This window comes from Polypterus senegalus, chromosome 4 (assembly GCF_016835505.1).
Source record: "Polypterus senegalus isolate Bchr_013 chromosome 4, ASM1683550v1, whole genome shotgun sequence".
Lineage (NCBI taxonomy): Eukaryota > Metazoa > Chordata > Cladistia > Polypteriformes > Polypteridae > Polypterus > Polypterus senegalus.
Window position 1 is genome coordinate 72,373,158 of NC_053157.1, and position 13,238 is coordinate 72,386,395.

The 13,238-nt window shown below is 38.7% G+C and overlaps 1 protein-coding gene across 1 annotated transcript in view; it reads right to left on the bottom strand.

The window, feature by feature from the left end:
- The window catches only part of mfsd10 (major facilitator superfamily domain containing 10), a 71,447-nt gene extending 61,126 nt beyond the window's left edge, over positions 1 to 10,321 (bottom strand). The window contains exon 1 of the mRNA XM_039750868.1: positions 10,167 to 10,321. The gene's annotated coding sequence lies outside the window, so the exon portion shown is untranslated. The remainder of the gene's footprint in view (positions 1 to 10,166) is intronic.
- Between the last annotated feature and the right edge of the window lie 2,917 nt (positions 10,322 to 13,238).

Here is a 13,238-nt window from a genome sequence, read left to right on the forward strand (position 1 = left end):
CAACTTCTTCATTTGAAGAAGGAATGATACTCTGGAATTTTTCTGTGTCTATTCAGCCTGAACTCTTGTATTTTTCTGTAATATACAAACATTTGCCTGCTTTGTTAATATACAGTTTGGTTCAATGGTTTTTCTTTATTGATCTCACTTCAACTTGAAATGGGTCTTATTTGTGGCCTTGTTAAAATGTACCGTTACAACTTTAAGCAGATTGTTCTACACATTTAGCATTTTTTAGCTTTCATTGGTAACACTTTAGTTTAGGTACTGCAGAAATGCATCTCTTATTCATTTACTATTATATAGCAAGACCTTAACAAACACCTTTTTGGGTCTTCATAACACTTACAAAGGATCAGTAAAGTGCTTACTCATCTGTGCTATGTGAACTTGAACAAAAGTTCTCTTTGGAGTTGTCTGAGGTGGCTTAACTGAGACACATTTCCCTTTATGTTACACTAGCAGGAGTACCCAGCGTCACCCGGGAATCTATAATCGGTGTATGTCCCTAATAAAAGAAACAGAACCTAGAAATAGAACAAACAATTTTCTGATGGACATTTTATTGTAAGTTCCTCCACTCTTGATTTTGTGTGGTGTGGTGTTTCAGATGCCCTCACTCAGATCGTCATCTGCAGCTCAAGTTTCTGTACCACACATCAAACTGTGTGCTATGGGAGCTCGAGCGTCTCTCATAGTGCTCGTCAACTTGGGAATTCTCTTCCCTCTCATATTCGTACAGCACTATCAATGCGTGTGGGAGTGTGACGTGCGAAAACGCGAGTGTGTCAGCCAGGGTTGTTCACGTTTTACATCTATACGGCGGTTCCTCTTCATGCACAGAGACCAAAGCCGACACAAGATGGCGCCGCGGTGACCATCTGTTGCAACGTGTGGCCATCTTAAGTACGGGGACATGTGCCGAACATGGTGTCGGTGAAAAGGTGCCCTGCACTTGACCACGAACATTTTTCCCAACCAAACCTACCCAATGACCTTCTCCTGGTCACAAAGGAGCCCCATGCCCAGTTTGGTGGCGATCGGACACCCGTTGCAGATTTGTATGGCGGACAGACAAACATACATCTACTCTGCGTTATATATTAGATATTCAGCATAAGACCTGTGAATCCTTCATATTAACAAGCAATGGCACCATCACGTCAATTTGCCACACTGCATAAAGCATCTACTGATGATTTATAAGTGTAATGAAGACCAAAATAAGCCTTTTTAAGGTCTTGTTACATAACAGCAAATTAGTAACATTATTTTTGTAGTACTTTAATCTTTGTTTAAAAATGATTACAACAGTTTTAGTTTATCTGTACTCTGGGTTTATGAACATGCAATGCTCAGAAATTTAAATGGATATCAATAGTTTACAATTACTGTAAGTCCATTTTGTACAAATGACCTTTTTGTACTATTATATATTGTACATCCACTGATACAGAGAAGGAAATTTAGACAGTTTGGTATTAGTATGGTTGGTTGGCTTTATTTAAACACAAACATATAATGTATTAAAAGGCCAAGGACAACCAAGAAGCAAAAATGAATTTTTGTGTTTTCCAATCCTATTCATGCTATAGCATATTTTGCAGGATGAGAGTCTCTTGTCACTCATTTTCCAGTAAAGCAAACAATTTTTTTATGCTGGAGTCTTTAACATTCTATCTCTCACTGTGTCCAGTGCTGTCCAGACTATTTGCAGTGTCACATGCATGAGCACGGGAGACAGCTGAAAAGCCTACCTACCAGCTGTGTACTAATACCTTTGATTCTTCTACTTATGCAAAACCTAAGATTGACAGCCACTTCATCTCTGATGTCACTTCCTTGTTCACCTGCCTGAACCCTCCCCTTCCTGCCACTCATAACCTGGAAATTGGCCATCTTGTTTCAACTCCCATCCAGAATTCCAGTCTGAAAAGAGTACATATAATCGTCGTCTTACAACCTATGCGTCTTACGACCATTCAACATGCGACCTCTACCGCGTCTCACAGGCAAAAGGCAGTTTTCGCCATGCCAGCTCTGTATACCGTTACTCTTTCATCTCAATCTCAGTTTATTATTGGCAGCACTTTCAACTCTGTTAAGTTACATTTGTCTTACAATTATAGGAAAAAAGGCAATTGATCTCGACACAAAAATAAAAGTAATCAAGCAGTATGAGGGAGTAAAAAATTGACTGCAGTTGCACGTGACTTTAAGTTATCCTACTGTACCAGTATGTGCTGTACTGCTGCGCTCTGGCTTTGAATCTAGTTAACCTCCAAAGCTTCTGCATTGTGACTCACGATGTGCCGCTTCGTGTGAACCACTATGAATGGGTAATGAAACCACACTGAACTCCTTTATCTGTTAATGTTTAGTATTACCAGGCTGAAATGTTAAAAAAGAAAAACGAGTGCTCAAACTCTGCCAGTACAATACCTCCTCTTACAGTTAACACAATGAACACTGGGAGAGGCTCACACTGATGACATAGCATAACACAGAGAAAGAAAGGACTTGTGAAGGTGTTAAAGGTTCAGCACCCATGCGGGCCACAGTAATAATGAAACAAAACAATAAAATAAAACAAATTACAAAAAAGAAAACATTAGAAAATGTACACAATATGCTAAGTATGATGATAAAAAAGGATATAAAACAAAGTGGGTTGGCGATTCTAAATTGGCCCTAGCGTGTGCTTGGTGTGTGGGTGTGTTTGTGTGTGTCCTGCGGTGGGTTGGCACCCTGCCCAGGATTGGTTCCTGCCTTGTGCCCTGTGTTGGCTGGGATTGGCTCCAGCAGACCCCCGTGACCCTATTCGGGTTAGAAAATGGATGGATGGAAAACAAAATATGACTTAATGGACTTATTATGCAGTACTATACTTACTGTCTGGTTTGAATACTGTACATATACTGGTCCGTCTTATGACCAGATCTACTTATGACCAGTTTATCGGAACCAAACATGGTTGTAAGTCGACGACTACTTGTACTCAATATTTACTGCAGATTTTCTTTCTTTTGTAATATACAGGGTCCCCAAGGAGGTGCCCTGACTCTTTACCTTTGGTTGTGCCCTATTTTATAGAAACCATAACAGGCATGTTTTTACTTTATTCAGTCCCACATGTCTCACTTTATTCTAATCCAATTTTAATATAATTAATTTTTAATTTTATGTCCAATTTTAAGCCCGTACATGCATGCAACTACATCCCTTACACCTTCCCAGAATTTTCCCAAATGGACAAGCATAGTTTATATATATTGTGAACAACAGTGGGAGCACAGAGATGTTTATTATAACATGATGTCTTGACAAACTTTAAACACAGTCCAACACTGTCAAGTCAGATCAGGATGGGGAGCATGCATTTGTACAGCACATTGCCGCACCCACCACACAACAAAACAGCTTGGGATCCTGGTCCAGTCCCAACCTCTTGAAATGACTATCTATTTGCCACGGCTAGGTGTTACATGGTTATCCCTTTGGCCTGGTCCAGCTACTGTAAGCTGGATCACCCTCGAGCAATCGTTACACATTGGCCATAGTACGGTATCTGACACTCCCTCAAAATGCAAGTACTGTGCCTCATTCGGGAATATATGAACTGCTCGTTCAACACAAATTCAAACCAGAGCTACCCAAGAATTCTCCAATGAGACACAGTACTGAAGGAATCCAGTCGTCATCTCAGGTCACTGAATACCATCCATGTCTCACAACCATATAGCAAAACAGGAAGCACCAGGACTGTAAAGACAGACACACTGCTGATGGCTGTGCCTAAGAGGTTATTAAAAACCTGGATCTTGATTTATAGCCAGGACACTCGCAAGCCCAGACACTCAGACTCCTCACTCAGTCTCTCAAAAGCCCCGATCAGAGCCTCCACTGAGTCTGCAAAGATTATAGCATCGTCGGCAAAGTCAAGATCAGTGAATGCTTCTTCACCAACAGTTGATTGGTTGTTGGTTTGGTTGGTCAGCAGTGTACCATATAATAATGGCAACTTTCCCACTTCCTTCCACTCCTCTTTGTTATGAGGTGTTTTCCACCTCTCGACTCTGACTTATTAAATGAGGCAGAGTGGTTTCTTTTATTTGGGACCTGGGAGTAGTTCTGATGTCATGACATTGCCTACTGGAAGCATTCTCTCCCCACAACACCCACTGGTGTCACCGAAGGACCCTGACAGGACCACCGTTCTACATTACACATCCTGGGAAACTCTGCAGATGTCCAGACTGGAACCAAGCCAGATGAATACTGCCACCTATCACACTGGGGGATGAATTGCATTTGACAGTATATGCCCACCAACACATCCATTATCTTTTCTATCTGACTGGGGCAAGGCCTGAATCTCAACCAGGCCTTGTTGCACTGTCCACCACTTTGACCATAATGGCCTCCTGGCTGTGGAAGGAATTGGCCTCCATCCCAATTGGGATGTCTGTCCATCCATTATGGTGTTCATAGTATTTATACAGTAAGTGGATGCCTTCTTTGACATCTAAGCACTGCATAGAGACACACTATACAGATAACAGAACTAAATATTTTGTGTTTATATTTAATTAACATGAAAATGTTTGCAGTGCTCTGTCAACAGGTAAAGGTCTATATAAAAATGTTAAGGGATCTGAATGCCCACATTATGTTATGTACCCTTTTTTAGCAAATATAAGAATATGAGAATGTGCTTTCCTGCAGTCCGTTAAGTTCAAAACTGCATGCTGTATACAAAAAAAGAAGTTAGTTGTAGTGGAAACAGATGTTCTACAGCTTGACTGTGCATATACAGCATAAATAGGGATAAGAATCGGATGAGGAAATCACCGCAGAGCTTACTTTGAAAAAACAGGAAATGCAAGCTTGAATCTGAAATCAATGGTGTGGCAAAACTAGTCTATGTGTCAGGTATGATCTACAAACATCAGCTTCAAGATCTTGGTGTTTCTACATTGAGGCTTTAATTAGGTATAATCACACAGAACAAGGTTTGGAACAATGTTTTCCTGCAGCAATGTTAATCAAGGTAACCTCTCTCTTGGTCAAAGATAATAGTACACAACAAGTCTGATCAAACTGGTCATTTAGAACAGTCAGTAGGCCTCAAAGTATGGATTTCATGCTCCAAAAAAAATGATGATAGTCCATGCTGTGAAGCTTAATACTATCCTTTAAAAATCATTGCCAAGCACAGTTTTAGTTTTTTTTCAACCAAGAAACATTTCTGGAGCTCTTCTTACTCTCTCCAAAGATGCAGCTGTGAACTAAAAGGTTCAACAAAACATAACTACGAAGGGGCATTTGGTGCTTCTACTTAAGCAGAGATGAAAATCTAACCTCAGTTAAGAATATTGGAGGTGCAAAGCATAGAGACAGACCAAAATGGCAACATGTTAGTCAAGCTGAAAGACTGCATTATCTTAAACAAGAATGATGTATAGTAGCAAAAGCAGATCACTCTATGAGACCTCAAAAAAGGACAACAAAAACTAACAGACAATGAACTACAGAATGTACCTTTTCCATTTATGCCATTTAAAGCCCACTGTTGGACCTTGATGTATTTATAAGAAAAGGTCATCTACTGCTTTGGAATGACAGAAATGACACAAAGGCTAATTTTCATTACTATTTTATACTTACAGTTAAAAACATGATTAAAATGATAGCGAGAATGAAAAGCCATCAAAAGTACTGGTACATATTATTCGTGATTACAGATGCCGCTGTGTACTGAAAAGAACATAATGCAGTATTTCTGTTGTTTTTACCAACCTTATATTAGCTTCACCTGTCTGTTGTCTGGTACAAATCTTGTAATCGATATTTAACCCACTTCCTATTGTCCAAATGACATAAAATTTTGCACACTTACTCATTTTCAATGACAATACATGAATCAATAATCAGTTTCCCTAATTGATCGATTAATCCATGTTAATTAAGAAATTAAATTTTCATATTAAGAATTGTTCAAGATTTCACCAACAGATGGCGCTAGTAACTGCATCTTGTATGAAGATGTGTGCATATACACTGGAACCTTGGTTCACGAACATCTCGGAACACGTACAAATCGGTTTACAACCAAAAAGTTTGGCAAACTTTTGCATCTGTTCACGACCACAGACTTGGTATACGAACAAGCCAGTTTCCCTTTCGGTTCATGCGTACCGATGATTTCCGCTCATGTTCAGTCTCTACCTGTGCAGTGAGCAAGAGAGAGAGAAATACACACACACACTCATACACGAGAGAGAGACGACTGGACGCATAAGGCCAAGAAGGCAGTTAAAGAATGCACCAGGCTTGTTTTTAAAGAGACAGATCCGAGCACTGTTTTAACCTCGTTGTATTTAATAAAGACTTTTTTCTATTGGATTTTAACCTCTACTTCACTTCTATTTACAGCGATCGGTTCGTAGCATGCATTGTTGCAATGTTACTTTTCTTGGTGGTTTATTAAATTACGGATTTTTTAAATGTTCATTTTTTTCCCTGTGCTTAAAACTCATTAAAAAAAAGTTTTTAGTGAGCGGTTCGTATCGCTACAGCGCAAACTCTTGCAGTGTTAGTTTTCTCTGTTGTTCAAGGTTTTCTCAGTGTTATTCAATGTTTTTACATTTAGTTTACTATTACGCTGTGCATTCTATGGTATAGTTGACTATATTTGTGCTTAAAAATCATTAAAAAAATATATTTACATACAGTTCATACGGTCTGGAATGGATTAATTGTATTTACATACAATCCTATGGGGGAAATTACTTCAGTTCACGACCAAATCGGGTTACGACCAGAGTTTTGGAACGAATTATGGTCGTGAAAGGAAAGGAAGTGTTAAAATATTGATTACAAAATTATACTAAAACAAACCCTAGACTAAAAAGTTGAAAATAATATATATATATAAAAATACTTTTTAAAAACCACACTTATATTAAGTTAAAAAGTGTACTAAAAAGTAAAAAATAAGTCTCTCATACATCACTCGTAAAATAAAAGCGTAGGTGCTTTTCATCAATCAACATTCAAAAAAGCGCCCACGCTTTTATTTGTTTTTTACGAGTGATGTATGAGAGACTTATTTTTTACTTTTTAGTACACTTTTTAACTTAATATAAGCATGGTTTTTAAAAAGTATTTTTTACACATATATTAGTTTACTTACTGCAAGATTTTCATTATCTAATATAAACCTAGGGAGGTTAACATCAAATTCTACAAAAATCCACTAAATCTGTTTTGTTCAATTTTAGATTTCATGCTTAAAAGAAAAACAGAACAGTAGCCAGGGAATTTGTGGATTCATGTGCATGGCCTCCAGCATCCCTGTACCCTCAATCCTGATCGATATTAACTTAACCCAGATGTTTCAGAAAAAATCTCTCATGGATATTAATGAGAATGAAGTTTAACGGCAAAAATATAAGAATCAATAGTATACACGGCACAGTCACATTGCTGATGTGGAGACTTGTAATATTTTGAGAACCTACTAAAGTAAATACTGGGAAAAAAACACCTGTGTATTTGTGTACACTAATCTCTGCTTATTGATACATTTTCATTTTATTTTTTTCTTTAAATTGACAAGACATTCTATTAAGAGACTATGCTTAATCAAATATAAACTCTTTTCACAGCTATGCTTAATCCTGCCTCCAGCATGGCTTAATCCCTCAAATCTCTTGAGACAGCCTCCAGACTTGCTTACTAAAAGGTGTTTTCGGTTTCACACAACACCATGTTGTATGTGCATCAGTGACAGTTCAGTCTTGAACAGTAAAGCCTGTCTCACCAAAAAACTTGCCCTAGCTATGCATCATACCAACTTTCTGATAAAATAATCAATGGTGTAAAGCAATAAAGTATATTTTCTGTGCATAATTAGTGGTGGGGTAGTACGGCAGCAAAGTGGTTAGCACGCTTGCCACACAGCTCCAGGGTTGTGATTTTGAATCCTAGCTTGAGGGCTTTCTGTATACAGTTTGCACGTTCACCCCATATCTGTTTGGTACGCCACATTTCCTCCTACATTCCAAAAGAAGAGAACATTAAACAGTAAAACTGGGACCCTAAAAAAACTCCATCTAAATGAGTATGGGTCTGTGAATGTGTAGGCCCTGTGATAGACTGGCACACCATACACGTCTGATGCTCACCTTTCAAACAATCCACCTTAATAAAAAAGTAAGTGTCTGTGTTTCCATCTCTGTGTCTGTCTGATTGCTATGCCTCTGTCATTTAAAAAGATGTTGCATCACAAATACTTTTTGTAATAAAATGAACTGCATTTGCCAATCCACTCAATGGTTCACCCTGCGGTGGACTGGCGCCTGCCCAGGGTTTGTTTTCTGCCTTGTGCCCTGTGTTGGCTGGGATTTGATCCAGCAGATCACCATGACCCTTTAGTTAGGATAGCGGGTTGGATAATGGAGGGATAAATGGTTGCACAAACATTAATCACACACCAAATGGTATATAACAGAGACACAAGCATTGCATGGTGCACTGCAAACATTATCACTGAAGATTATGTTGATTACTTAGATTTCAAACCATCTTAGACAGGTAGCAAAACTAGTGCCAAAATAAAGGACACTGGCTCCATATGGCCCTGAAGTAGGTAAGTGGGTTGGAAAACTGGGAAAGAGCCATTTAGATAGCATATGCTCTACAGTTGCCACATTTCACACTCACACTCACTGCGAACAACTGACATATCACCAGTGTCCTTTGCTCTGCTTCTTGTCCTGTATGCACGGTTGGCCTGGCTGCCATCTCCAGCGCTGAATGAGCAGAAAGCCAAAGCATGCAATGGCTTTGTTCACAATGCCTTTGTTCACTCTTAAATGCAAACACAGCTGTACTCATATTGTCTAGTATGGCATGGTATGTTCATCCTTTGACCAGTTTGTCCATTTTAATATTTTCTCTATTCCTTATGCATTTCAACATGCTTACAAGCTGGAATTGCCAACCAAAATGACACAACAGCAGCAAACTGGTTGAGGAAGGCAGGGCCAAGTAGTTAGGTGTTCATCCTGCTTCTCACAGATATGTATGTAAGGTTTAGTGGCCAATTCTATCTTAGTCCCGTGAGTACTTGTGTGTATGTGTGCTTGCATGCAAGAATCCCACACTTTAGTGTCCTAAACTTTGGCAACTGCGATTCCCTGTGATATTAAATAGGTTTGATAATACAGTACTATAATGGAATATGGGTGAATATCTGAGTGTGAATTGGTGTCCTGCCCAAGTTGATTTCCTGCCTCATACCTTATATTGTACTGACAAGCTCTCTTTAATGGGAAATGCATGAACTGACATGTGGGTGTGTGTAAATACTCATTACTGACTAGGCAGTATACAGTATACAAATTTAACTGATATTCTAAACATGGAGATCTTTGACTCCCAATCCCAGAAGTGACAGGCACAATCCCTGCAATATTAAGTTTTAAAATAGAAACAGAATTTGAACACTGCTAAGCAAAACAGGCTGAGATTTCAGTCCATGTACCTTAAGCTTTGTGGCATCAGCGCTAAAATCACTGCTTCATCCTTATAATTTCAAAAGTTACAAAATAACAGAAAAACATATTAGCAGTATAACAAACAGCGTGGTCTAAATTCTTCATGATTAAAGATAAGGTTAGGCTTTTTTGGCAGATATTACAAGCCTTAAATCTGTTACATATAAATATATCGATCTATCTTTATATTGTATTATACTTCATACATCCACCGAAGTCAAAATATGCTGGACAGTCAATCACAATTTTGATTTAAAAAAAGCAAAAAAAACAACTGTTTAGATTATAATAACTACGAAGTAATAATAAGTACGTTTAGACCGTAATTTTATGGTGTTGGTCATTTAAAAAAAAACATTGCAGGGTTCAAAATGATATATTCCAGATACATAAAAGAAACGAAGGCATGCTTAGTGTTTCTTTAGGCAAACTTAATCATTTATCCAGGCGCTCCTCAGATTTACAATACTAAAGAACACACGTAAACTTTCGGACAAACATACATCTTATTCATTTCATAGTGCGCCTAAACTACCCAGGTAAACAGGCGAAAGAATAGCCGTTTGTCTCATAATGTGATAAAGAGCAATAATTTCACTTTACCGTTAAAAAAAAAACCCTGCGGCACTCCGGATAGTCTTCCGAGATTAAGCTAGAACTGGATGCTGATTGCCATCAACGATCTTGAATTGGCTTTACGCTACTTCTTTTTTTTCAACATCATGACATACACGACTGGACCAGGAAGAGGTTTCATATTTCACTGGCGAAGATTCCCAACCAAATTGAACTGCGCATGTGTGAACGGACCGCGTGCAACGTATTTTGGATCTTCTTTCCGCGTCTGCTGCGCAACTTTCCTATTTGAAACGGTAACTCCAAAACTTGTTATGTATTACAAAACTTTTCGGGCGTCTCCCAGAAATTCGTGTTTTTTTTTTCTTTGACTTCCTTGTTCATTGTGAATAACATAGCTGTGTAAAATATGAAAGTAGGGTAGCGTGGGGGTTAACACTGTTGTTCCTTCATAGCGCCTGGGATGAGGTGTAACTCCGAGGTCTCATACTGTGTGAGGTGTGCAGGTCCACAGATACCCACACTTCCATGTGTTCGGTTTGTTTGCAGCGCAGAATTTGTAAGAAGAGTTGCTTTACACGTAAACCAGGCAAGATAGTTTGCAGCTTGTGTCTAATGTAAAAAAAAAAGGGTAAAAAATGGCTCGATAAGTAAAATGAAAGGGATTTATTACTTGATGGGTTTCAGAAAGTGAGTATTATTGAGTATTAGTGAGTGAGTTTTACATGTATAATAAATACATGTTTAGCACATTTTAGTTTATTAATACAGTAAAACTGACAGGAACACAAAATTGGACGCTGTATATAATATCGCAAAAAAAGTTGTTTAGATGTAAATATGAACAGTAATATTTGTAAGGATTAAAGAGTGAAACAGATGCAAAATACACTTTTTACTTAATAATGGAAAACATCACTGCAGAGATTAATGGACAACGCACTATAAAACAGAGTGAGTCAGACAGGTGTGTACAGTATGTATCAGTAAAGTTAGTTTAAACCCTAAAGAATGCATCTGTGGAAAGGATACTAATATACTTTGTGAAAGATAAGTACAGACAGGTAATAAAAACAGATAAAAAAAGACGCCATGCATAAAATAAGTTACATATATGGCAGCAGAACTAGCAGCACAATTACCTAAAGTAAGGCTAGAAAAGAATGTGCTGGCAGCAAGAATGAAACATTGGCTGGCGTTTCACCAGAACAGAAAGTGGTTGTGTTACTAAGTGATTACTCGCACAGGCCATTCTGCCTTAGAATTACACAGCGTGTGGTTTTAAAGCGGATTACCCACTTATGATGCCCATTGGAAGAAGATCATTCTAAAAAGGAAGTTTCTTTTAAAAAAAAAATCCTAGCATGTACCAGGAATCAAATGAACGTTTTTGTGACAACCACCACAAAGTACTAGGAAGAGATACGTTTCCCATCAAAACAAACCAAGGGATGCCTAATGTGCAGCATTTCAGGCAAGCAGGTGAATGAATGACCATTTATCTCACAATGCGATAAAGAGCAGAAATCTCACTTTACCAGGACACAAAATGACACAGAGATATACCACATATTGTACATACTGTAGGCTTTACACGGTGGACTGGACATAACTAATAACTATGAATGACAAAGCACATTAAGACTCCATGTTCTCATCTCATCTTCTGTTGACTTTTCTTGATTTGATTCAGAAGTAGCAGAATGTTGCACATAGAAGACTGCTCCCTTTTTACATGGAATGTCTGTAGTTCCTGCTTGGGGAGGTGCCAGGCACTCCCAGGCTAGCCAAGAGATAGAGACTATCCAGCAATTCCTGAATACGTGCTTAGCTCTCGTTTTACTGGAGTTTGCCCAATTATACTTCTCATGTAAGGTGTGGCAGTGGCATTTCTTTAGATACCCAGTATGCTTTAGTTTGTCTTGGTCAAGAGCAGCAGTGGCTCAAGGTACTCATCCTCATGCAAAGAGTCAGCAAAGCAATGCTGCATAGGAGCTTCAGTTTAGTCACAGTCTCGTTCTTTTGAGCCATAAGCCGAGTTTGTCACCATTGGAATAAATGGGAATTTAGATTAACTGGTATGTCAAGAGTTTCATTAACATCATCCATGAGCACAACTTCCCAAATGCTTCTGCCTCTGCTGTATCAATTTGTCAGTTTCACAGTACCCTCTACTCTCACTCCTGAACAAAATCCCGAGATACTTAATAAAGTTGGTAACAATACACCCCTCTCACCTGTAAACAGCAAGCCATTCTTTTTAGGAAGTGAACCATGATCCCGGATTTGAAGTTGCTCATTTTTATTCTCACCATTTCTACCTGGGTGGCATGCCACTCCAGTATTCTGGTAATTGCATTATTCTTATTCTCACAACCAAACCTTGTTGAGTATGATATTCTACTCATGCTCACCTTACTGGATAACATTCTATTCAGAATCAGCCTCACATGCATATTTTTGGAATTGGGAGAAAAATGAAGAAGGTGGAGAATATCAGTCAGATGAGCTGTGAGATGGCAGCGGCAATTAACACTGTGAAACTATACTGTTCAAAACAGTACCAACAACCTCCCACTAAAATAAAACATTCAAAACCTATGTAATGATAAAGCACAAAATTATATAATTCTTATAAATTATTTTGATACATTTGTTATTCCCTGGATCTACAGTGTGCGCACAAAGTCCATATACCCCTCTCTTTAGGAGCATTTACAGGAATAACCATGACAATTTGGTTCCTGTGGACATTAGCCCAAGTCTTCCCGGTATTTCGAGGTGTGTTTCCGATATCCTGTCTGGTGCTGACACCTATGCCGCTCAAGAAATCGCAACAACGTTCCAAGACGAAGCGATGGGTGACACAAGTGTTTTCACAATCGCGGAGCATTTGGATGCTGGCTTGGACAGACGTCAGGAAGCTTGTGATCTGATGCTGCACCAATTTCCCACAAATGCTGAGAAGGAAAAGGTTATGTTCTCTGGCGAGTGCACAATTTATCGCAGCTCCCACAATCGAAACGTGTTTTTCTGGGAAAAAGAAAATCCACATTTCTTTTAAGAAATTGAGCATAACCCACCACGTGATGATCTGGG